The sequence below is a fragment of the Hylobates moloch genome, unplaced genomic scaffold (genome assembly GCF_009828535.3).
Source record: "Hylobates moloch isolate HMO894 unplaced genomic scaffold, HMol_V3 SCAFFOLD_20, whole genome shotgun sequence".
Classification (NCBI taxonomy): Eukaryota; Metazoa; Chordata; class Mammalia; order Primates; family Hylobatidae; genus Hylobates; species Hylobates moloch.
In genome coordinates this window covers 42420441-42447183 of record NW_026652295.1, presented here as the reverse complement: position 1 = coordinate 42447183, position 26743 = coordinate 42420441, and the positions used below count along the sequence as shown (strand labels likewise).

The window sequence follows — 26743 nt, the reverse complement described above, 5'->3', positions numbered from 1 at the left end:
CAACTCCTGTAAAGCCAGCACCCTGCTCTCATCCTTCATGGGAGTCATGGGGCATGAACAGAATGCCCTGGGCTGATGGGGGTCACTGCAGCAGGGCCTGGGGCTATAGGCTAGGAATGGACTCCAGCCATGGACCCAGGCCAAACTCTGGGTAGGGAGGTGGGGTGAAGCAGGGTGGGGTCTCAGGCTGGGGACACTGCATTCTTTTTTTTTTTTTTTTTTTTTTGAGGTTTCGCTCTCGTCACCCAGATTGGAGTGCAATGGCGCCATCTTGGCTCACGGCAACCTCTGCCTCCTGGGTTCAAGCGATTCTTCTGCCTCAGCCTCCCGAGTAGCTGGGATTACAGGCTCTTGCCACCACACCCAGCTAATTTTTTGTAATTTTAGTAGAGACGGGGTTTCTCCATGTTGGTCAGGCTGGTCTTGAACTCCTGATCTCAGGTGACCCACCCTCCTTGGCCTCCCAAAGTGCTGGGGTTGTAGGCATGAGCCACTGTGCCTGGCCTCCATCCCTTCTTAAGCTGACCCAGAGGTCTGGTAATTGGGTGAGTGTGATGGCTCCACGTTACCCACCTCCTCTGGCACCAGGATGTAGGGACCAGTCCGTTGGTATGCAGAGGCTGTGGTACCCAGCCTGGCATCAGCGATGCTGGGAAGAGGAAATGCTGTTGCCTGTCTGCTACTGTGGAATGACAGAGGGCTGGAGGGAGTGGCCTGGCAGGGATGGACCCCAGGGCCCATGCCCTCCTTGTGCTCACTGAGCAAATGAAGCAGGATTCACTCCCTGCTGGGAGAGGGAGATTGGGGTTAGGGAGCACAGTGTTGTGCTCTCAGATTTGAGGATTTATCAATAAAATTTCAAAAAGTCATTTTGGGAACTGGCATAAAGTTTGGTGGCATCTTATTTTGTCAAGTAAGGACACAGGATAGGTAAAAAATTAGTTTCCTACTATCGTATCCTAAAAAATGAATATTTTAATACCAAAAATTGAAAAAAAGAATAGTTCTTCCCTAGAAAGGCCGAACAGCATTCTTATGCTGACATTTTGAGCTGTGGACAGGGGAGAACAAGGTCAGAAACCAGCTCCTGGGAATTATTAGGTTAGGAGTTTGGAGAGCATGTGTGTGTGAAGGGAGATAGCGTTGAAGCAGGTTGCTGGCCTGGTGGCGTGATTGGAGGGAAAGGGCCTGAATATTTCCTGGATTAGTCCAGAATATTTCCTGGATTAGTCCAGAAATTCTTCAGTCCCCTCTATCACTTAGGCTTCCTGTGGATTAACTCGTTTTCTCTTTGAGAGTGTAAACATCCCACGGGCAGAGTCCATCAGAGAACCTCGACAAGTGCTGCCCTGTGCACAGCCTCCCAGGAGGGTGTCTGTACAGGTGAAATCTGGCTGGGATAAATGTCAAGGGCATTTGTGGGGAAAGGAGAGGGAGGAAAGAAACCAACCCTTGCTGGTCCTTACTGTGCTCCTGCACTGTGCTTAGGGCTTTTTCATGAGTGAACGAAGAGCTGCTGCTTATCTCCATTTTACAGATGAGAAAACTGAGGCCCAGAAAGACTCAGTGATTTGCTCAAGGTCACACAGCCAGTGGTGGAACCAGCATTTACATTCAGGCCTGTGTGAACTCAAGGTCAGAGCTTTTATTTCTCCAGCAGACCAAGGCACAAAAAATTTTTAAAAACAACTTGAGTCCCATCTTCCTGTCAGCATAGTGTCTGGCAGACATGTTTTTGATTCGTTCTGTCCATCTGGAAACACTGTGGCTGACTCTGTGTTAGCAGCTCCCAGGCCCTTGGAGGGGAGGTTCAAAACTCACATTTTTTTTTTAACTTGAGAATTCTGGTAGAGTACACATAAAAGTTGCCATTTTAACCATTTTAAAATATTTTATTTATTTAGGAGACAGTCTCACTCTGTTGCCCAGGCTGGAGTGTAGTGGTGCAATCTCAGCTCACTGCAACCTCTGCCTCCTGTGTTCAAGTGATTCTCCTGTCTCAGCCTCTCGAGTAGCTGGGATTACAGGTATATGCCACCACGCCTGGCTAATTTTTTGTGTTTTTAGTAGAGATGGGGGTCTCACCATGTTGCCCAGGCTGGTCACGAACTCCTGAGCTCAGGCAATCCGCCCACCTTGGCCTCCCAAAGTGTTGGGATTACAGGCGTGAGCCCCGCGCCTGGCCTTAAAGTGTATAATTTAGCAGCATTTAGTACATTGAAAATGCTGTAGTATTTGTTACATCTTGTAGGATCTACTTTTTGAACTTTTCATCCCCTGTAGTTGACAATTCTGCATGTACTAGTTCTCTAGAAATAGGTTAAACTGAAGCAAATTGATGGAAGGATCTCTCCACAGGGCTTGTTTTCCAAAGAAAAGTATTGTTTGGAGGAGCAAAGTTACAAGCCTACCTAAGCATATAAAGCTGTTCAAAAATAACTCAGACCCAGTCTTGTGGATGGAAATGTAGTGCTCGAGTCACATTCTGCTTAAAGTTGTAACAAATACAGATGAGTTAAAAGATAAAAAAAAAAAAAGAAAAAAAAAAGAAAATGCTGTGCAGGCTGGGCACAGTGGCTCATGCCTGTAATCCCAACACTTTGGGAGGCTGAGGTGGGAGGATTGCTTGAGCTCAGAAGGTTGAGGCTGTGGTGAGCGGAGATCATGCAGCTGTACTCCAGCCTGGGTGACAAAGTGAGACCTTGTCTCGAAAAAAAAAAAAGAAAAGAAAAGAAAAAGAAAAAGAAAATGCTTCTTGACTGTCACTACTCCCCAGTTCCACACCACTCCTCAGTCCCTGCCTCCCAGCCCTTGGCAGCCAGCAATCTGCATTCTGTCTCTCAAAATCTCCCCATTCTGGACATTTCCTATAAATGGCATTGTACACTATATGGCCTTTTGTGTCTGGCTTCTTCTACTCAGCATAATGTTTTCAAAGTTCATCCATGTTGCAGCATGCATCGCTATTTTATTTCTTTTTATGAGACTGAATAATATTCCATTGTATGGATATACCACATTTTGTTTATCCATTCATCAGTGGGGACATTGGGGTTGTTTCCACTGTTGGGGTTGTGAATAGTGCTGCTGTGAACATTCTTGTGCAAGCTTTTGTCTGAACAAGTGTATTTAATTTGTTTTAGTCTATACTAAGAGTGGAATTTCAGGGTCCTGTCGTGCTTCTGTGTTTAGCTTAAGGTGGAACTGCCAAACTTCCCTGGCAGCCGCACCATTTTACATTCCCACTAGCAATGTGTGAGGGATCTCATTTCTCCACCTCTTCACCAACACTTATGTTTCATTAAAGATTTTTTATTATAACCACCCTAGTGGGTGTGAAATGATAGCTCATTGTGGTTTTTATTTGCATTTCTTAATGACATCAATCATCTTTGCCCTTCACTCTTTGGGGGTCACAGGAAGGCCTCTCCATGACATGCCTCCATGCCTCAGAGTCATCTGTCTAGGGGTGGTGTGAGAGTTAAATGAGAAAATCATGTGAAGAACTCAGCATCTATGCCAGGCACATAGTAGGGGCTCTTAAGACCAACTCAGGCAGTCCCAGGCCTGCCCCTGTCAGCTGGTAGGGAGGCTGGCCGCTCAGAGGACCCTCCCGGCTCTGACCAAGGTGTAAGTTAGAGCTGCTCCCACGGCCTGGCAGTCCCCCCTGCCCACTCTGCCTCCACTGTCCTGGACTTCCTGGGGAACTGTGACCTTTCAGAGGCTGGGATGACATTTATGGAAGGTGGCAGGTCCCCTCCACCCCTTTTCCATTTTCATGGACCCTCCTGGCCCCTGGGTGCCTTCCCTTCTAGGTGGTCTCTCAGCACTGCCCTCTGCTACTGGAGCATAATGGGAAATGCCTGGAAGTCTATCCCCTCCATGGTGGCCCTTAGCCAATGACTGGGGTGCAGGAGAGTGAGGTCCCAGCTCCCTTGCCTGGAGCGAGGACAACCCTGAGGTATAATTTACACTTCCAAGTTCCCCTGCGAGATCAGGCTGAAGTCACCCTCTGCAGAATTTTGCCTGAATCTGCACTCTTCTTGGCCTCTTACTTTCTTGTCTTGCTCCCCGAGTCCCTCTCCAGTTTCCCTGGGAGCCCTCCCAAATCATTCAGCTATGAATCCTCATCTCAGGATCTGCTTCTGGGGAACCTGATCTAAGACATGGAGCACCTACTGTGTGCCAAGCCCCATGGCAAATGCTCAAATAGACAAAGATAAATAAGATGCAGTTCCTTCCCCCAAAGGAGCGCATGACTTGGTTGGGGTGGTCCTGATCGCGGTAGTAATGCTAATGGCCCATGTTGTGCACCTTCTATGTGCCAGGCCCTAGGCTGAATGCTTTACATACATTTGTTCATTTAAACTTTCTAGCTTTTTTGGTTCTAGGTGCTTCAGCAGCTGCGGCTTAAGGTGCAGACGTGGCAAAGTCCAAGAACCACAACACACACAACCAGTCCCCAAAATGGCACAAAAATGGCATCAGGAAACCCCGATCACAAAGATACAAATGTCTTAATGGGGTGGACCCCAAGTTCCTAAGGAGCATGCACCTTGCCAAGAAGCACAAGAAGAAGGGCCTAAAAAAGATGCAGGCCAACAATGCCAAGGCCATGCGGGCACGTGCTGAGGCTATCAAGGTCCTCATAAAGCCCAAGGAGGTTAAGCCCAAGATCCTAAAGGGTGTCAGCCGCAAGCTTCATTGACTTGCCTACATTGCCCACCCCAAGCTTGGGAAGTGTGCTTGTGCCCGCATTGCCAAGGGCTCCAGGCTGTGCCGGCCAAAGGCCAAGGCCAAGGACCAAACCAAGGCCCGGGCTGCAGCTCCAGCTTCAGTTCCAGCTCAGGCTCCCAAAGCTGCCCAGGCCCCTACAAAGGTTTCAGAGTAGAGATCTCTGTCCGCCAACATGAGGACAGAAGGACTAGTATGACTCCTCCTGGGCTGCCATCTGCATGGGGCTGGTGTCCTCCTTTGCTATTTGTACAAATAAACCTGAGGCAGGAAAAACAAACAAACAAACTTCTAACAACTTTGCAAGGAGATGCTATTATCACCCCACTTTATGGATGGGAAAACTGAGACCCAGAGAGGTGAACTAATCTGTGGTCCAGGGTTTTACAGCTTGGAAGTGGCAGCACCCACCCTGAGACCTGTGCTCTTACCCACTCCTCTTTCAGCATGTTTCAGCTGGGAGGGGATGCCCCAGCTGCTTGCATTCAGTAGAGGAAACAGATTCTCCAGGGCCTTGCTGTGACTGGTTGTAAGGGCATTTCATGACTACTTTGTTGCTGATCTTGGATAACATTCTTTTGGTTTTTGAGACAGGGTCTCACTGTCGCCTAGGCTGGAGTGGCTGGACTACAGTGGCACAATCTCGGCTCACTGCAACCTCTGCCTCCCTGGCTCAAGCAATCCTCCCACCTCAGCCTCCCGAGTAAGTGTGCCACCATGCTCTACTAATTTTTTGTATATATATATATATTTTTTGAGCCACTGCACTTGGCCCAGATTAACTTTTTATGAGTGATTTAAATGAAGAAGGAGGCTGGGCACGGTGGCTCATGCCTGTAATCCCAGCACTTTGGGAGGCAGAGGCAGGCGGATTGCTTGAGGCCAGGAGTTTGAGACCAGCCTGAGCAACATGGAGAAACCCCATCTCTACAAAAAATACAAAAATTAGCTAGGTGCAGTGGCATTCACCTGTAGTCCCAGCTACTCAGAAGGCTGAGGTGGGAGGATTGCTTCAGCCCAGGAGTCGGAGGTTGCAGTGAACCGAGATTGTGGCATTGCACTCCAGCCTGGGTGATGGGAGTGAAACCCTATCTCAACAGTGCCAGCACTGCCACCCCTGGGTGAAGCTCCCATCCAGGTGTTGTGGTATAAAGAGGGTATCAGCTGTTACACCCCAGGGGGAATCAGAAGTGCTGGCTCAGGAAAAGCCCGGCCATGCTGTCTGAGAGTGCCCTGCGGGGGTAAGAGCACAAACTCAAGGCAGGCTGGCTGGGGCCAAATCCTAGCTCTGCTGTGTGCAAGCTGCGTGACTTCTGGAAAGTTACTTACCCTCTCTTTGTCTAGGTTTCCCCATCTGTAAAATGAAGACAATAATAGCATTGGCCTCTTAGGGTTGTTGTGAGAATTAAATGAGATAATATACCTAAAGCAGAACACTGCCTTGTACACAGTAGGAGGTATACAAATGTTGACTATTATTATTGTTAATTAAAGGAAAGGCCAGGCAAGGCTAAGACTCCTGACTTAGGAGTCACCCAGCAGTCTCCTGGTAGAGTCCCTGAGTCTGGGTGCGCTCTCCCAGACTGATGTCCCTGGATACCTCTGTGTTCCGGGAGGGCAGGATAGAGGCTTCTGCCTCCTTCTTCCCCAACCCTCTCCTTCCTGGCTTGCATCTGGCCCACACAGGCTTCCTGGTGCTCTCCTGAGTCAGAGGCTCCTGGAGTGGGAGTTGGGGCTGGAGGGAAGGGTCTCAGGGACACGGCCTCAGACTCTGAAAGAAGACATGCTGTCCACTGGCCTGAAGGCCTCATGGTGGGGGATGGGAGTGGCAGCTGGCACGGTGCCCTGCTCCCGTGAAGAACCCAGTTCTGCCACTAGCTGGATGTATGACCCTGGTCACCTCCCTCCCCTGGTCCTGGCAGCTCTGTCTGAGTGCACACTGGGCATTGTCTCATTTAATCTGTAAACTTGCCTGGTGATTCCAGTCCTCATTATACAGACGTGGAGGCAGAGGCAGTGAGAGGAGCAGCCACAAAAAGAGCAGGAGGACTTTCTCACTGATAATGACCCAGGACTCACTGGGCATTTCCTCGGATCCAGGCAGGTGTGGTTCAGGTGAGGTGCCTCAGGCCACATGCAAGGTGGAGCTGGAACCAGAACCAGGTCTGCTTAGATGTGGCTCCAGTGCCTGACCCTTGGCCTCAGTGATAAGGGCCAGGTCCGAGGCTGAGCATTTGTCAGGACCCCCATGCCTGTGTCCTACAATGTGGCCCCTGGCCAGCCGAGGCAGGCTAAGAAGATGCAGGGCAGGGGTTGTTTGTCCTCTGGCAGACTGGGTGGGGTTCCCTGAGGTCAGGGGCTAGTCCCCTCACATGGGAGAGTTTCTTGCTGGGAAGTTTTTCTTCTTGAAGTTTTTATTGTGGAAACTCTGAAACACATGCACAAATAGAGAATAAGGTATAATGAACCCCACGCACTCATTCCCAGACTCAGCAACTGTCAATTTATGACCAAGCTGGTTTCATCCACCTCCTTGCCCCCTCTCCCCTGCCCCCACACCTAGATTTTGAAGCACATCTATAACAGCATATCATTTCACAGATTTTTCTAAATGTGTGTCTAAAGATAAAGACTCTCCTTAAAGAAAAAAAAATCACCTGAATTCCAAGAACTTTAAAAAAAAAAAGTTGAGACAGGGTCTTACTCTGTCACCCAGGCTGGAGTGCAGTGGTGTGATCATAGCTCACTGCAGCCTGGACCTCCTGGGCTCAAATGATCCTCCTGCCTCAGCCTCCTGAATAACTGAGACTACAGATGCAAGCCACCATATCTGGCTAATTAAAAAAAATGTTTTTAGAGATGGAGGTCTCAGTATGCTGGCCAGGCTGGTCTTGAGCTCCTGGCCTCAAGCAATCCTCTTGCCTTTGCCCCCGAAAGTGCTGGGATTACAGGCATGAGTCACTGCACCTGACCTGCCAGGAACTTTTATAAGAGTGAGGACTTGCTTCCCATTTTCTCCTGGCACCCAACTCGGTAGAATCACCGCTCTAGTTTGAGGTCTGTCCTCTTCCACTTCCAGGGCATAAAAGGGGCCCAAGGTGGGTGCAACCCTGCGTGTACAGCAGCTTGACTTCCACCAAGAGCCTCCTCTGCTGTGGAGGGTGCAGGGAGGGGCAAGCTCTGAGGTCAGGCCCAGATCTGACCCTCACGGACGCGGCTCCTGGCTCCACCTGAGCCTGTGCTGAGGACCTTGGGGACTGTTCCTCCCTGTGGACCTCAGATGTGGTCCTCAGTGTGGACCGGGGATGGGGCTAGTGTTACTCAGGCCGTGGCAGGCTCACTGGCGTCACCGACCTTTCTCGTTTGGTATTTCTTCATTTCCTCTCTTCCTCACACCCTTCCTTTGTCTCCCCATTTTACTGTCTTTGATGCCTTTGTTTGTATGGTTCCTGCAGGTGGGCATTACTCTTTTGTAAACACGTATTTTTCTTTTTACTTTGATAAATGTCATTGTGTTATAGATCTCATTGAGTCAACACTGTATAAAATCTAGCCTTGAGCTGGGCATGGTGATGTACCCCTGTAGTCCCAGCTACTTGAGGGGCTGAGGCAGGAGGATCACTTAAGCCCAGGAGTTGGAGGCTGCAGTGAGCTATGATTACGCCACTGCACTCCAGCCTGGGTGACAGAGTGCAGTCAATCAATCAATCAATCAATCAATCAAAATAAAATCTAGCCTTGTTGCTTCCACCTGCTACATGGAACCCTATGATGTGCAGCCACACATTTTCCTGTCCACCCACTCTATGAATGAGCTGCCAAATTCCCCTAGTACATGCCCTGTGGGGATGGGGCTGTCACTCACATCCCCACCAATGCTGGGCTTTATCCAGCTTTTGAATTTTTCCCATCTACCAGAGGTAAGGTGATGTATAATGATTTTCTGCATCTTTTCATTTCTTTTTTTTTCTTTCTTTTTTTTTGAGACAGGATCTCACTCTGCCACACAGGCTGGAGTGCTGTGGTGTGCTCATAGCTCAAAGCAGCCTTCAAGTTCGGCCCAAGTGATCCTCCCACCTCAGTCTCCTGAGTAGTTAGGACTACAGGCACACACTACCCTACCTTGCCCAGCTAATTTTAACATTTTTTGAAGAGGCAGATTCTCACTATGTTGCCCAGTCTGGTCTCGAACTCCTGGCCTCAATTGTTTAATTGTCTGTTTACCTCTCATGTCCATTTCTGGGGTCGGGTTGCTGTCCTCGCGCTGCTCTGCAGCTGTTTCTTATATTGTCTAGTCTGGATATGGCTCCTTGGGCGGTTTGAGGTGGTGAGCATTGCCGTCATTGTGACATCTTCAGAGCCCTTTGAAATATGACTCCTCTCCTTGCTGGCCTTTCCAGCCCCTTTGTGAGTGGATGGCACAGGGGAGGCCCTTCTCACTGTCTCTGCCCTTTTGGTAAATGCCACGTGTCTGGGACAGGGTACAGCTTGCAACAGGAACTTGCTCTTAGCATGGGGCTCAGGCATGGGGCAGGGATAGGCCAGGGCAGGATGGCTATGCCCCAGAGCCCTGTGCCTACTCCTGGGGCCCTTGCCCTGGCAGGTCTCAGCCCAGCATGGTCAGGATTCCTTCATTCCATGCACAAAAGCACTGGGCTGGGTCACGGTGTTGGATCTGAGGCCTCAAACTTGACTAGGACCCTGTCTCTGGCCTCAGAACCTTGAAGCTCAGCATGGGGAACTAACAGGTCCACGAACCAGGGTGGGGGCCAAGTCAAAGCCTCAAAAGAGGCCCCAGGCCCTGGCAGCTGGTCTGGCACGTGCCAACGTGGCCAGCCTGAAAGGTACGAGCCCGTCCTGGCAGAACACAGCTTGGCCATCTGGCAGGACAGCCATCACCGGTCAGGGTGGGCTTTCCAGAGGAGGTGTCTTTGGTCTGGGCTTTAGAGGAAGCACGAGAGTTCTCCAGGCCTCAGCAAGGTCTTAGTCAAAGCCCTGGATGGGAACAGGAGGAGAGTCTTGCATCTCTATTCCCAGGGAATGTGGTTTCTAGGTCTTTGGCCCCTGGCTTCTCTTTCTGAGCAGGGGCAGGGAAAAGGAAGTTGACTTGGGCTTAGCAGGCCTGCCTCTGTCCTCACTCTCTGAGTTACCTTGGGCAAATCTCTTCTCCTCTGTGGCCCTTGGCCCCCTCATCTGAATGATGGAGGCATGGGGTGGAGAGAAGCTCCCCAGGACCCTCACAATTTCCCTGGAAAGACCCCAGCAGGGCAGCAGTGGCTGTCTTTACCTCTTCACCCTGTCACACCCTTCAAAGACAAGAGTGACGAGGACAGAGGCTGCCCTGGTCCCTGGCCCCAGCCCCTCTGCTGCCTCTCACCCATGTGGACCCCCTTTCTAACAGCCCACAGGGTAAGCTGTGGCTCACTTCTCAGGGTTTTCTCTCAGAGCCTCTGTACTTTCCAAAGAACAGCTACCGTGAATTGAGCAGGCTCTGTGTGCCAGACACAACGCTTAGCATTTTACACCGAGGACCTCGTTTTCTTCTCACAATCTGTGAGCTGGGTGCTATTAGTATGCCCATTTTGCAGATGACACAGAGGGGCTCAGGGAGAGTAAGCCACCTGCCCAACGTCACCCAGCTTATAAGTGGCAGGGCCAGGATCCAAACCCAGTGCTGCCTGCTCTAGAGCCCATTTCCTAATCTCTTTCCAGATCACACGGGTCTTCCCTTTCTTAAATTCCAACTACCCAGTTAGCACTCCTTGGCCAAGCCCTCTCCATGTATCTCTATCACCTCCACCCTTCCCAGATTCACCCCCTTTCCTGCTGGAGCCCTGCTGGCCCCACCTGAGCCTCTGCTTGTTTCTCTGCATCTCCTCGGAGTATGCCCACTCTCCCCAGGACTCCAGCAGGGGCTGGGTGCCCACAGGAAGCTGGGGGGCTCCCTGAGGCTTCTCATTAAACCCTACCTTGCATGGACACTGACTCCGAAGAGGGCTTGGGTGGGGTCTCACATCCCTCACATGCCGGAGAGTTACCATCCTTCCTGAGGTTGAACAGGGTCAGCTATGGAGCAGGTCACCCTCTAGGGCCCAGCAGGCCTGAGGTTCTGGGCCCTGGCAGCTGGTCTGGCACGTGCCTGACGTGGCCAGCCTGAAGGGTACGTGTCTGTCCTGCTGGAAGCCGCTGGGTTATCAGAGGGGAATGAAGGGGGTGGGACACATCTCCTGGGACGTGCAGAGACTCATGCATGCATGTGTGTGCGTGCGTGTGTGTCTGCATGTGCAGCTGTGCCAGCCAAGGGCATTGTGAGCCTGGCCCCGAGGACGGGTAGGGGGTTCTGTGGGCAACACTTGACACCCATGCATTTAGCAAAATCAGCACAGCACTGAGACCAGCAGGCCTCTGATCCATCTTCACTGTTATTATTTTTATAATTAGGGGCCAAAATCAAATTTTCATTCCCCCGGGGGAAATCCTGTCTTCCACATGAAACCCAAGCTGGTGGAGGGCTGGGAGTAGGTGTGTAAAATCTGGGGCTGGGAGCTCCGCTGCCTGGGCCAAGTCCTGGCCCTACCTTTCTTCCAGCTGCAAGACCATTTCACCTGCTCAGCCTCAGCTTCCCACCTGCCAGTGAGGGCCAACCTGTCTGGAATGGTGGCTGAGTCTGAAATGAACCTGTGATGTACAAGCCAGGTGAGAATGCCACCGTGCAACATAAAGGTGGGCGCCCGGCAGTTGCTGATCAGCACCTTTTACTTCCACTTAGCACCATGCTAGGCCCAGGAGAGGAAATGGATGGACCCTTGACTCTATTTGGTAAGGATTTAGCCTGTGCCTTGAGGATGGATTGGGTTGCCTGGGCTGCAGAGATGTAGAAGATAGTTGGGCAAGGTTCATGGGATGGATGAATGAATGACTAAATACGTGAAGACATGTCCGTTTCTTCAGTGTTGAGAAGTTCAATGCCTCCCAACTGGGAGGCGCAAAGGACTGGACCAGATGACCTTACATTTTTTTTTTTAATATTAAAAAAATATACAGAGAGACAAGGTTTCGCTATGTTGCCCAGGCTGGTCTTTGACTCTTGGCCTTGAGCAGTCCTCCAGCCTCAGCTTCACCAAAGTGTTGAGACTACAGGTGTGAGCCACCATGCTCATCCCAGATGACATGTGAAGCGGCTTTCCACAGAAGGTCCTTCCCAGGTTCTGTGACTTGAGCTGAGTTCTGCCCCCTTTCCAGGAGCCCCTCCTTATCCCCAGGCCTCCCTGTGAATGGTGCTGGGTTGGGCACAGGACCTTTTTGTCCCACATGGTCCTGCCCACAATGGTTCCCAGGTTAAGGTATGGGGAGAGCCCACGGCCAGGAGAACTGAGGTCCATGCAGGACCTACATGATGAGTCAGAGTGAGGCTGGGGGAGAGGACAGCCTTCGAGGGCCAAGGCTGTGTTGTGGGAGGGAAGTATTGCCAGCTTTTTGGGGGTTAGCTGGGAAGGCTTCCTGGAATTGGCATTGACTCTCAATGTGGGAGCCACTAGGTTGGCCCCTAGTCCCAGCCATCACCAGCTTGTGTGGACTAGTATGCATCTGCCCTCTGCTTACCTTGCCATGTCCAGCCCATGACCCTGGAGGGCAAGAGGGAGGGGTGTCCTGCTGTGGGGCAGAGGGATTCTGGCCTAGGTATGTGTGGGAACTCCTGAGACTGCAGGCTCCAGTTTTTGCCGGCTCACTGAAGCAGTCTCTGGGGAAGCCGGGGCTTCTAGGAGTGGTTCTGGTGCTGCGTGGTCTTGGCTAGTTCTCATCTCTTGGAACATTTCCTCCCCTGCAAAATGAGTGGCTGGCAAAGGTGATCATCCAAATCCCCCTGCACTGGGATTCATGGCAGGAGTCTGCGGGGGACACCTGGACAGCCCAGGATGAGACCCTGTGCCCTGGGGTGAGCTGGATGACAGGCTCAGGGAGTTATGGGGGCTGGGGGGTTCTCTCTGTGCAGCTGCCTCCTGGAGGGCCTTTTGGGGGCTAAAAGTACCACCCTGCAAGCTTCCCTCCCTGGCTTCTGCCCCCCTCCCCTGCCCCATTTTGTCCCCTTTGTTACATTCCACAGTGGAAAGCGATCCCTCTCTCAAGGCCTGAGGATTACAGTCAGGAGAGAAGCTTGGGTCGCCCTGGGAACACTCACGTAGCCTTTTCCCACCGGTGCCCTCCTCCTCCTGACAAAGGCTGGGGTAGGGGGATGATCCTGATGCACCCCAGCCTGAGGGAACAGTAGGGTCTCTGGGGTTGGGGGGCTGGTCAGCCTTTCCCTCCCTCCCTGGGGTTCAGCAACCCCAGGGAGGGAGTGAACTGTGTCGAGAAGCCCCCAGTGGGCTCTCTCAGGAGGCAATTGGGGCCTAGGTCCTGGGTTTCCATGTGCCTGGGCTCCCCTGCCCCCTCACTTCTGTCCTGAACCCTCCCGCAGGCTGCAGTGCCACTCCCCATCCCTACTAAGCTGGGGATTTCCGCAGGCTGAGCCAACCGCCTGACCCTAATTATGGCGCCTTCATCCTGTTGAGGTTAAGCTCCCTATGACTTTCTCTCCCCCCACCCCAGAGGCCAGGCTTGGGGTCAGACACTCAAGAGTCTCAAGCCTACTGTGCCCCCTCTGGAAAGCGTTGATGGGCCCGTGTCCCCTTGGGTGGTTGGGAGGCAGCTTCTTGTGGGTCTGGGTGGACAAGCTAAGATAGTTTCTCTGGGCCGGGTGCGGTGGCTCACACCTGTAATTCCAGCACTTTGGAAGGCCGAGGCGGGTGGATCACGAGGTCAAGAGATGGAGACCATCCTGGCTAACGAGGTGAAACCCCGCCTCTACTAAAAACATACAAAAAAATTAGCCGGGTATGGTGGCAGGCACCTGTAGTCTCAGCTACTAGGGAGGCTGAGGCAGGAGAATGGCGTGAACCCAGGAGGCGGAGATGGCATTGAGCCGAGATTGCGCCACTGCACTCCAGCCTGGGCGACAGAGCGAGACTCCATCTCAAAAAAAAAAAAAAAAAAAGGTTTTCTTGAACGGCACTGTCCTTAGGACAGAGGGGAGCCCTGGGGAGCTGACCTCTAGAGGGCTGGGAAGTCTGAAGATGGGGAACTCCTAAAGGACCCATTCTCAATGCTGGCTGCCTGTAGAATCACCTAGAAATATTTTCTGAAAATTACCTATGTCTTAGCCAACCCCTACCAATTTTGATTTCCTTAGTCAGGGCTGGGCAAACATGGGTATTTGAAAAATCCTCCCAATGATTCCCATGTACAGCCAATCTGAGAATCCTGCTCTGTCCTCCACGCCATGGTGCCATCGAAGAGGCTGAGGCTCAGTGAGCAGAGGCCCTTGATGGAAGCCACCCCACTAGTTGGGGCAAGGTCGGGTCAGAATTTGAGGCTTCTAACCCCATCGCAGGCTCCTTCCTATAGGCCTCCTCTGTCCCCCAGGGGCTGGTCTGGTGTCCCACTGAGTGTCACCTGTATTCATTTCACCATTTGGGCACGGAGGAGCTGTGTGATCCTTGGCAAGTTGCTTAACCTTGGTTTCTTCTTTGTGATAATGGGCTCTAGTGATAATAATTGGACAAAATGATGCCTGCAAGGTGTTCAGTGGCACTTGAGGGAAGAGTAGCCACTGTCCTGCTTTTTGCCTGGAGCCAGGCCTGTTGCGCAGGATCTGGGCAGAGGCCTCCTTGATCGTCCCCACCCATCAGGCAAGTGAAGCCCTTAGAGGTGGAACTTCGGAGGGTGGAGTCCCCAGGGAGTGGCCACCCGAGGCTCCCCAGGGCCCTGACAGGGAGTTGGGAGGTGTAGGGAAAGTGTGAAGAATGGCTTCCTTGCACACTCATACACTTCCAGATGGCGGTGTCAATGGTCAGGATTCTGCAGTTATATGAATGGCCACCAGGAGTCACCCTCAGCTCATGCTTGACGTGAAGGCAGCACAGAAAAAGGGAAAGAAGCTGTAAGGGAGAAAAGGGGGAGGACACCCCACCACAGAGTGGATGAGCCTGGAGAAGACCCAAGGCTGCCAGAGTGGCTGCTTCATTTCTGCAGGAAGGCGCAGGACAGAGCTCAGACTGGTGGCCACCGTGCCAGCAGGCAGAGGAGGGAGCAAAGGCTCATTTGTCTGCCTTCGGAATTCTTCCCATGCTGATGTCAAATCACAATTCAACAGATTCTTCATGGGGCACCTGCAGCACACAGAGAGACAGGACTCTTGCTGAACACCTAGTATATGCCAGACCCTATACACACAGTGGGCTACTCAACATCCACAACAACGCTGTACAGTAAGTACAAATATTGGTCCCAAGATACAGATTGGGAAACTGAGGCTTATACCAGTTATGTGTTGTGCACGAGGTCACCAAACTGGATGAGGACTGAGGCCTGTCTGGAGCCTAAATTCTTTCTCCTACCCCAGACTGACTTCCAGAGAGTTCTAGGATACAAAGCTGGCAACAGACTTTCTGCCACATAGAGGGATGTGGCAGGTGACAACCCTGTCTGGCTCTGCTAATCAGGATCCAGTAAGATGCTCAAGACAGGTGGCCACTCTGCCGGTAGGCAGAGGAGGGAGCTGTGCTCCCTGGGGTGGGTAGAAGTAAGGTTTGTGTGGGTGCTGGGTGTTGGACACGGGCAGGCTGCAGACATAGCAGCAATGAGGGAAGACTCTCTCAACCTGCCCAAGTCCTCCTCTGAGCAATCTCCCCGCCCCAGAATTATTTCAGTTTCCTCATCTGTCAGTTCTAGGGGTGGACTTTGTTCATTCAATACTGTGTCCCTGACCTCTGCTCCCTGCCAGGCTCTGAACTAGTCATGTGTCAGGCTAGATACTTAGATGGACAAGACAAGCCATCCCCTGCCCACAGCTGCCCCACCTGAAGTCTAGGCCAGTGACCTCTGAAGTTTTTTGATCATGTGCCCTTAGCAATAAAAAAGATTGTTGAGTACGCACCTGTCATATGAGTATGTTTTATATAGTTTACCTTGTAAAACACACTCACACAAAACGAAAAAAGGATTAGATGAAAAATAAATAGGCATTCTAAAACTTTCTTCCAGCACCCCTGAACCACGCACACATATGGCACTTGAAACCCAACTGCTCCAGGAGCTGGGAGGGTAGGGTCAGTCCAGCCATACTCAGGACAGATGTGTGGTCAGTGTTCCAGAACATCCTTGCCCACCCCTTTATGCCCTAGCAACGGAAGGGAGAAACTTCAGATACAGCAGGTGGGAGTGTGGGCAGATGGGAAGCGTAAGCAGGTTTATGTCTGGGGAGGCAGACAAGAGGCAGGTTTGTATTTTAGACTGTGATGTTGAAAATTTTGTGATCAGTTTTTACACTGTCCCAAGACATACAGAACCAGGATATAGTGTCCCAAGTAGTATCTAAGTTCATACAGTTTAGGTAGTTCTATTCCATTTCCAAAGGTTTAGAATACCGCCCCCCCTCAACCTCCAGGAAATTGGGGAGCACTCCCTCCACTACACACACTTGGGACATGAAGGACAGACCCTGGTTGGGGAGGCACTTAGATGTCCCTTCCTTAGGGGCTTTATCTCCCACTTTCCCTCCTGGGTTGGAGGCTCCTGTGACCCCCTCGCCTGGGCAGGTCCTCATGCAGGGTAGAGCCCTTGGAGGCCTCTATAAACATGGGTTACAGGAGAGAGAGGGCAAGAGGCCGCAGCTGGGGTACATAAGGAAACCCCTCTGTGGGCCTCCTTACTCAGAGAAGTCTCAGGAGAAACCCTTTCCCCACCCCCAGTCCTGGCACCAAGCTGGAGAAAGACAAAATGGCTTGTGAAGGCATCTGTCTGCCCTCCAGGGTGGCTGCCAGGGTGGCAGCCATGATGGCTGGCCTGGTGTGGGTGCCTTTGTGTGCCATGACTGGGTGTCTGTTTCTGCAGTCACTAGGCGCTTGTTCTGTGGGGTGAGGGGTGTGGGGGTGGGGGCACGGCCTGTGGCAGGGCATGTACGTGAGGCTGGGCACGAAAAGCCTCACCCACCTCCTGCCAGGTACAACCAGCTGCTGGGGCCAACTGCCGACCGCCTCCTCCCTTCCCTGGGCACGGCCAGGCCGGGGGGCAAATGACTTGGCAGGCACCACCCCTCAGTTGGACCCACTAGGGCAGGGCCGGCTCACCTGGGGCACAGGCAGGGCTCCTGGCTGGGTGGGTGTTCTGCCAATCCCCTCCTCAACTCCTAAAGTGGGAGGGTGGTGGTGAGGCCAGGGAAGGGGCGCAGGTCAGAGATATGCCCCCTCTCCTCTCCCAGACTGTGCATGGGTAAAGCAGGGCAGAGAGGGGCTGGTGGAGGGGCGGGAAGTTTCTCTGTTTAGGGCCAGGAAATGATTTCCATGCAAATGAGATGCAAACTCCTTAATGAGTTTGCAATTAGGAGACCAAGGCTGCCAGGCCGGGCAGCGCCTGCAGGTTTTATGAATGGGCCAGCGTAGGCGGGGGGGGGGGGGGGGGGGGGGCGCGCCGGCCCGCCCCCACATTTCCCTGCCGCGGCGCCCGCGACATGCCGCGCCGCACGTTGCTGCCTCCAGGCCCCGCCGCGACCTGGCCCACCGCCAGCGGGTCAGCTGCTCCGGACGGCGCGGGAGGCTGCCGACCAGAGTCCCCGCCACGCCGCCGGCCGACGACGCAAAGGAGCCGACGACACGCCCCCTGGGGCCCAGCAGGGGCTCTGTCCTCGGGCCCCCTTTTTTCCCAGTTATTGGAATGATTTCCCGAGGCAGGAAGGACAGAAGTTAGCCTTCAGGCCCCGTTGTATTTAAAATGGGCTGCCCTGGGACTTCACTGACCAAAGGAGGGGGCTGGGCCCCTAACCTGGGTGAGAGCAATGACCTTGGGAGGGATGGAATTATACGTCACAGGAGAGGGACCAGTTCCCATCCCAGAGCTCCGTGCACCTCTCCAATCCCCTCATGCCAGTCCACACCTCCCTAACCTCAAAAGGCCTGTTCCCACCACCCCAGGGCACCTGCTTTTTCTGCAGAGCCAGCCTAGTCCACTTTGGGTCTTGCTCTGACCTGGGGCCCAGGAGAGGGTCTCCTAAGTGGGTGGGTACACACAGGTTTGCTGTGGTCCAGAAGGAGGCTGACCAGAGTTTGAGAGTTTGAGCCCAGTTAGGTCACAGCCCCCTACCTCCTCCCCTCCTCTCTCCTCCCCCTGTCCCCGCCCTGCCCCATTGCTTTCAGAGTAAATTAACTAATTACCTCCAATTAAAGCACCTGGCTCTCTGTAGCCTCCTAGGCCTTCAATCACTGCTTCTGGGTGTCCTCTTCACCCAGGCAGGGTCTGGAAGGGGGCCTGGCCAGTAAGTTGGAAGTCAGTGAATCAATGAAGTGGGGCGGGGAAGACAGGATGGAGGAAGCCCACCGTGCTATTTACTGCTTGGGAGTGGTCCAGGCAGCCAGGCCCTCTGACTTGGCCAGCTTGCAGACTGAGGTTGGGTCTGGGGACTTGGGCCTTAGTGGGGCCTGTGAAGGCTGGGAGCACGAGCTGCCTTTGGAGGTAAGTCCTTGGTGAAGGGCCTGTGCAGATGAAGGCCCTGAGGGTGACCCTAGAAGCCCCTCCGCAGGAGAAGCAACTTGAGGGGCAGGTCCTAGAAGCTAGCAGTTCTTGGCACCTGCTGCCTCCTTCACCCAGCAGGCAGGGAGAGACTCCAAATGCCTGTGGGCCCAACCAGTCCCTCCTGTCTTTAACCCCACCTGGCTCCTCGTGCTGCTCAGGAGGTGAAAACCCCTCCATTCTTTTCTCCGGGCCCTCTTGGTGGCCCCCAGGCACAGGCCCAACACTAGCTCTGCCCAGCACTGTCCTGGCCCACCCCACGTGTAGGACGTGATGGGGAGGATACCTGGTGGCAGGAGGCAGACTGATGGATTGTTGACCTGGGTCTCACCTCTGGACAAGCTGGCCACTCCTGGGACTGGGCAGAGTCACGCCAGGCTGTGACTCAGGCCCCTGCCCCACCATGCCAGGGACCTGGGCTTGGGCCATCCTGTGTGTATGTGGGGTGGGGCAGAGGTTTGTCAATTGGAGGCTTCCCTTTGGGGACACCTCTCACGGCCCCAGGGAGCCAGACTATGACTAGAAGGATCAGGGTTTCCATGGCTGCTCCTCCCCACCCACCACCCCAATAGAGGCTGACAGGAAGGACTCCCAAGCAGGGCACAGCAGCCATATGAGTTAGTGGGTGTGTGAGCCATCCAGGACAGGGGTAGGGCTCAGCACACAGGAAGGGCCACCCCCGGGGTGTCCTGAGCCCCTATCTGCCAGCTCGGCTTGTCTCCCGAGGCCCATGGAAAGCTGGCTCAAAACTCCCCACCTCCAGGAAGGCGTCACCTTGCCTCGCTTGTTTGTGGCCAGCCCAGCGCTGCTCTCAGCTCCCACTTTTCACTTGTTTCTCTGCCTCTTGTACCCTTCCCCAGATCCACCAAGCGTCTATGGGCAGACTTTTTTCCTGCACTTCCTAGTGGCCAGCAGAGGGCGCCGCCAAAAGACTGAGTCCACCACGGAGGGAAAAGGAGAATCTGCTTTTTGGGGTCTAGCCACTGTGCAGAGCCCAGGCGTATGGGTCGGTGTCGGGCGTGTGTGTACGTATGTGTGTGTAATGAAACTGGATGCCTTCCTTCCCGGCGATCTTGACTTAACCTGTCAGCAGAGGGCTTGAGGTTAGACCACAGGTTGAACCTAGGTGGCTGCTGGAGAGGTAAGCCCAGGTGGCTCTTGGCAGGAAGCGGAGGATGAGTGAGTTACTCCCTTCTAGCAGCCCAAGGGGGAAGGGACAACGGAGGTCGCCAGCTTTCCTCCCTGACCCTGGAAGAAGGGTTGGGAGGGGTTGCACAGAATAGCTGGTGTCCCACCCTGTGGGAGGAACTGCTATGGACATCTGGGCCACATCTGGTTTCCTGGCAAGGCAGGGAGCTGGTCTGTTTGGAATCCTTGGTCCACCGCTTGGTGGTCCCTCACCATTACATTCCAGGAGGACCGTTTACAAACAGGTGTATAGGGCGCAGCCCTGTGATGCGAGTGAGTCCACAGCAACCTAGTCCTGGTCACACTCCTTTGGAAGTGGCCCTAGGGGCCTGGGCAGCAGCCTTCTCCTCTGTGCCACTCGACCTTTCTGTGGCCACGTTGGAGTTTGCATGCTGAGATGCTGGCCTTTCCCCTTGGAAATGCTGGGAAATGTGCTCTGGTGTCCATCCTGGTCATGCCTCTTCCTCCAGGTGGGGTAAGAGATGAAAAGGGGAGTGAGTCTGCAGTACCTCTTAGGGACCCCACCCCATGAAAGGCGGACTGGGGAAGTGCTTGCTGTTGGGTCACCTCCACGAAAGCTTGGGAATGCGGTTGGGACGGGAAGCGGGAGGAGGGGTCAGCAGGAGTGGTTCTTTCTTGGGTCTGGATTCTGGGTTTTGGGGAGGAGACAACACGGAGAAAACCCCTCTTGGTCGGCTTGGTTCTAGGAGGCTCAGGCCGGGAGATGGCCATAATGGCCTTGCAGAAAGAAGCGGGAGCTGGGGAGGGCGAAGGCTGAGCATCGAGCCCACCCGGACTCTCCCTCTGTCCTCCCCGCTGCGGGGGCCCAGCCCCTCGCCCCCACCCCTCTCTCGCCAGGGCCGCCGCGGCCCCTCCCCGAGACCTGGGCGCCGCCTCCCCCTCCCCTCCCCTCCTCCTCCTCCCCCTCCCACCCGGCGCTGCAGCTGCTGCCGACGGACCATTCTGCACGTAGCGAATGGAGGAGACGCACAAGGGAGGCCTCAAGTGCGCGCGCGCGGGAGCCGGAGCCGCGCGGGCGGGGGAGCGGTTGCCGGCGCGCGTGCGCGTGCGGCGCCGGCTTTGATCGCGCGCGCCGAGCTCCGGAGCGCGCGGCTCCTCTGAGCGCCGGGGTTGGGGATGCTGGGCGGTGAGCCCCCGTACCCTCTTCCCTCCGCGCACACTCTGTTACCCCTCCAGCAAACCCCGCCTCTACCCAGGACCCTTTTCAGTTGCCACCCCGGTAGTACTGTCCTCTGCGCATAGTAGGCTCTTCTACGGGGTGCCGGGTGACGGATTGTGCAGTCAGCCAGGTCCCGGGCTAGGGGTTCACAGAGTTCAGAACATGCCCGTGTTCATGACCATATAGTTCCACCTTTGCCCCAGGATCTCTCAGCCTGGAGGCCCTCACCTTCCCACCTCTGCTGTACCTCAATCCCGGGCAAGCCCCATAAAGCCCTTTATAAGGGCTTGGGAAGAAAAAACAAAGGAGTGCTTTGACTTTTATTTCCTCTGGGATGGGGAACTCCCAAGGGAGTTCATTTCCCTTTCCCCCCCTCCTATGTCACCTGCACAGCTCCTACTCCCTGGGATGTCCAGGACTCTTCTGGGCTCTGCCCACACCACTGACAAAGGTGTGGTATGGTAAGCACAGAGTCTGCGTCCTGGGGACAACCCAGGGAGTACAGGGAGGCTGTGGCAGGCTGTGGCAGGCAGGGCCTTCATCTTGGAGGTGTCTCCTGACTTCCAGGGGCACTCTCTTCACTTCCTGAATCCCTGATCAGGAAGGGGACTGGCAAGTGGGTGGCCGGGGCGGAGGGGGGGGGGGCGCTGTCTTCCTTCCCTGGATGGGCCAGGTTGGCACCTCACTCCACCTTTCCCACTGTGCATCCTGGCTCTCCTGGCTAGGTGGGCATCGGGCAAGACAGGTGGCGGGGCCTTGCAGAGGGATGTCTGAATAGGGTCGGTGGTGTTTCGAACGTCCCCGTGGGAGTGAACTGAAGGGGACTGGTCTGTGGAATGTGCAGGTGAAGGTAGCTGAGAGCTCTTTGTCACCTACTAACTTAAACTTGCCCCAGTTGTTTGACCCCTCTGAGCCTCAGTTTTCTGTATAATGGGAGTACAGCATTCACCTAGCGGGGCTGTTGAGGATTAAAATATAATCTGCCTATTACATGCCTCATGTGTTGGAGGCAGATGCTCAGTATGAGATAAACCTTTTTTTGTTACTGTGTTTGAACTGGCTGAAAGTCTGGCGACATTTCCCTCAGCTTTGTTTCCATGGATAGAGTGAATTCAAATCCCAGAGCTGGCAGCTCCTTGGAATTTGAAGGTGGGCTTTGAGAAAACTGTAGAGAGGCCAGTAACATGTCATGTTTATGTCACCATCCAAGAATGAACCATTTCATACTAGTTTTCCAGACATTAATATCTGAAACCTTAAAAAGAGATATTTTGGATAGGAATCATTAGTGGATATTACACGCTTTCCGGGCTTTTCATCAGAGGTTGCAGAACATGTGAGTCTTCATGACTCAGGGTTGTGGTTACCAGGGCCCATCACTATCCTGGTTGTAATACAGTGAAAATTCAAGGCCCTTTTTGGCCCCACACCAAAGGCTTATTCCATGAAGGCTACATTTTCGTAGTTCTTGTGTCTACTTTTATAGTACTTTATCACTTCATCAACTCTCTCCGTATAAACTATCACTTCTGTTACCATCACTTTGCCTGCCTCCAGGGCAGACCACCAAACCCACCCTATTCTCAACTTGTTTCTGTTTGGCTGTGGGCTGAGACGTCCGAAAATCACATCTGTTGGGAGATGTGAAAAACAACAAGATCTTTTGAACTTGACAAATTATATTAAAGTTCATCTGGAGAAATAAACATGCAAAAAGAGCTTGGAAAATCCTGAAAAAGAAGTATTATAAGGGACGACTAGTGCTACTAAAATGTTGTAGAAAGCTCCAGTAATAAAATAGTTGGGTACTGGCACAAGAACAGACAGGCAGATCAAAGGAGCAGAGTAGAGGCCAGACACACACCCGTGAACAAATGGAAATTAAATATATGATAAAGTGACATTTTAGATCAGAGGAGAAAAGATGAATTATTCAATCAAATTGGACAACTGGTTAGCTGTTAAGGGGGAGAAAAAAGAAATCCAGCTCCCCACTTCATCTCTTATTCTGCAATAAATCCCAGATGGAGCAAAGATTTAAATGTAAAAAGGAAACCATAAAAGTACTAGAAGAAAACATCTGAAAGTCTAAAAGTGTATGTTCTTGGATTGGGGAAAGTTTGACACAAAACCTAGGAGTCACAAAGGGAAAGAATTTTTAAAAATCGGCTGTATTAAAATATGACATAGGGTGTTGTGTTACATGCCTGTAGTCCCGGCTACTTGGGAGGCTGAGGTGGGAGGATAACTTGAGCCCAGGAATTTGAGGCCAGCCTGGGCACCACAGTGAGACTCCATCTCTGAAAAAAAATTTGTTTTTAATGTAATATCCTGAATTCTAAAGACAACCATCTGGAAAAAATATTTTTAACATAGATGGCAGATGAATTTTTACAAGTCAATAAGGAAAATAAAAACAAATAGAAAAATGGGCAAAGCACATAAACCGGTAAGGGGATACTAATGGTTAACAAGCAGGTGAAAATGCTCACCCTCAGTCAAAATAGAAGAAATCAAAATGAAGACATGACAAGATTATCTTTTCACCAACTTGATTGACAACAACTAAAATGGGCAACCCCTCACTGTGTGGACACAGACATCCTCAGAGCTGGGGGGAAGACAGTTGCACCTGTGAAGAGGATTGCCAATATACATGAGAAGAATTAATTCACAAACCATTGACTCGAGAGTTCCATATCTAGGAATTTATCAGATGCACTGTTACAAATGTCACAAGTGTTCAAAGTATACATACAAGTGTGTTCATTGCAGTTTTGCTTCCAAACCTGAAAAACTGGAAGCAACATTAAGTCCATTAATAGGGCACTGATTGGATATGTTATGATGCATCCAAACACCAATAGTATGCAGTGGTTAAAAAGAGTGAGGTTGAGGTTCTGTGTTGATATTCACTAAGTAGAAAAGCAAGTGTCAAGACATTGCTTGGATGGTGCTACTCAATGAAGGGTGTGCCCTCTGCCAGCATGGGCATGGAGCCTATTAGAAATCCAGAATCTTCAGCCAGTTGCAGTGGCTCATGCCTGTAATCCCAGCACTTTAGGAGGCCAAGGCAGAAGGATTGCTTGAGCCCAGGAGTTCAAGACCAGCCTGGGCAGCATGGCAAAACCTCTCTACAAAAAATTAGCCTGTAGTCCCAGCTACTAGGGATGCTGAGGCAGGAGGATCGCTTGAGCCTGAGAGGTGGAGGTTTCAGGGAGCCAAGATCGCGCCACTGCACTCCAGCGCAGGTGACAGAGAGAGACCCTGTCTCAAAAAACAAACAAAAAAGAAACCCGGAATCTTGGGCCACCGTAGAACTATGGGGTCAGAAACTCTAGGGCTGGGGCCCAGCAGTCTGTGGTTTTAACATGTTCTGTGTATGATTCTGATGCATACTCATGTTTGAGAAGTACTAATGAGGAGTATGTCACTATATGTGTAAAAAATGGATAAAAGCCAGTTAGCCATTCTGCCTCTAAAATTTCAGAGTCACAAGAAAGGGCTTTCCATGACCAGAGTGAGAAGGGATGGAAAAGTCCACTTTTCACTTTATATGTTTCTGAACTGTTCAGACTTTTTGCCACGAGAATATATTACTTTGGTTTTTTTAAAAAGTAGTTAACTCTGGAGACTGAGGCAGGAGAATCGCTTGAACCTGGGTAGCGGAGGTTGCAGTAAGCTGGGATCAAGACACTGCGCTCCAGCCCGGGTGACGGAGTGAGACTCCATCTCAAAAAAAAAAAAAAAAAAATAGTTAATAATTTAAAAAAGCTACCCAAATGGAGAAAGAAAATGTGGTACATATGTACAATGGAATATTATTAAGCTTTAAAAAGGAAGAAAATTGTGACACATGCCATAACAGGGATTAACTCTAAGGACATTGTGCTAAGTGAAATCAGCAAATCACAAAAGGAAAAATATTGTATAATTCCACTTTAACGAGGTAACTAAGGTAGTTAGATTCGTAGAGACACAAAGTAGAATGGTGGTTGCCAGGGGCTGGAGAGATGGGGAGTTAGTGTTCAGTGAGCACAGTTTCTGTTTTGTACGATGAAAAGAATTCTGGAGATGGTGGTGATGGTTGCAGAACAATGTGAACATATATAATGTGAATGTATGTAATGTGAACGTATGTAATGTGCATGTATGTAATGTGAACGTATGTAATGTGAACGTATGTAATGTGAACGTATGTAATGTGAACGTATGTGATGTGAATGTATGTGATGTGAATGTATTTAATGCCACTGAAATGTACACTTAAATATGGTTAAAATGGTAAATGTTCTGTGTGTTTTATCACAATTTTTTTAAAGTTTAAAAAAGCTACCTTTAGGTGTGTAAAGCAGGGTTAGTGATTGCAGCTGGCAGGTTCTGTGAGAGCCTCCATCTAGGTTACAGAGTATGTATTTGAGGGTTGGGCTTCTTGAGAACTCTCTGCCGCCGAGCCCATTTGGAGCAAGTCTTGGCTTCCGATAAGAATGAAGCCGCGTGTTTGCTCACACGCTGGGAAGCCAACCTAAGAACTTGCTGCCTTGAGGGATGGGATAGGCTGACAATAGGGACAGATAGGAGAGTGGTTTGGTGACTTGCTGGAAGACAGAGGCATGCTAGGTTACTGGGGAAGCTGGATCCTTGCCCCTTCCCTGCTGCCTCTGCTGAGACCCTTCCCTGGCCTGGGCAGGGGCTTGCGCTCCTAGAGGCTCAGAGCTCTGTAGGAAGTGTGTTGAGCCTGTGGCCCTGGGGAGATGGCTCCTAGGGGACAGGAGGGAGAGAGGGCAGGATGAGTAGAGATTGTGGGGCAGAGCATGGGTTTCTTGGGAACAAGACTGTGTTCAGACATCTGGCTGGAGCAAACACTGTACTTGAAAAAGGGGTCAGGCCAGAGTGGGGTGAGGGGAGGGGGCACTGGAGGTGGGAGAACCTGCCCAAGCTGGGCCTGGCTCAGCCAAGTGGCTGAGACCCAGAGGCAGGGAACAGCAGGTGGGCTTCCACCTGCCCTTCTCCCAGCTGGGGGAGCGGGCTCCTGCACCAGGCTCTGGGGACTTCTCCACATGGCCCATTCTGGCCTGGATGCACAGCTGCCCATGCCACCCTAGACCCTCCCTCCCCAGGCACCGAGAGTCAGGGAGACCTGTGGCCAAGGAGGGGCCCAGAGGTGAGGAGGCCCTGCAGCTAAACTGGCTAGGCTGATGGGGCCACAGAACCCCACCCCAGGGCCAGCACAGGTCGGTACTTAGCATGCCCCCATTCAATCCTACCCAGCAAACCCCTTTCAGGAAGCTGGAGACCAGTCCCTGAGCTCAGGGAGCTCACAGTCTGGCCGAGAGAGGAGCTATCCTGACTCAGGCAGAGCGGGTATTGACCACAAGCCTGGCTGCATCACCACCGAGGCACCATCTGTCCTGATTCTGTGACAGCCGCAGACTTCAGTCTGCCCATCTGTGTCATGGGGTTGATATCTTAGGGTGACCTCAGCCATGGCAATGCCCAGTTCTCAGTGTTAGGTGGGAGACACCAACTCTGATCCTGCCAGCCTGGAGATGGGGTTGTTAATGGAAAAAGGAGAGCACAGAAGTCCAGCCCCAATCTACATGGCTCTGTGTTTTATTTCCCTGAAAAAGGCGCAGGCGGTCAAGAAGAGGTAGGGAGGGGTGGGGGATAGGGGGCTGGGAAAGCCCAGCTCCTCGTATTGAAAGGTGATTAGGGAGTGGGGAGAGATTCCCAGGCCTGTCCAGCTGTTTCCTGCTTCCTTCACTACCAAATGTATACACTGTAAGGTCGGGCTGCCCCTCACAGGGACCCACTGGGGTAGGAGGCCTCTCCCTCTTCTAATACAGGTGGCTAGAGCATAGGATAAGGGAAAGCTAATGGTGTTGGGACCCACTTCCCGTGCTGATTTGGACTCATGGAAGCAGGAACCTGCCAAGCTTGGCTTCCTCAGGCCACGGGCATAGCTGCCCAGGCTTGTCTGCCCACTCCCCATGCTCAAATGGTCCTGAAGAGCCCCTAGCTGAGGGCAGTGGGCATGAG

At 52.4% G+C, this 26743-nt stretch overlaps 1 pseudogene; it reads left to right on the top strand.

The window, feature by feature from the left end:
• Window positions 1-3899: 3899 nt before the first annotated feature.
• On the top strand, window positions 3900-4891 carry LOC116459798 (large ribosomal subunit protein eL29-like; annotated as a pseudogene).
• The last annotated feature ends 21852 nt before the right edge of the window (window positions 4892-26743 follow it).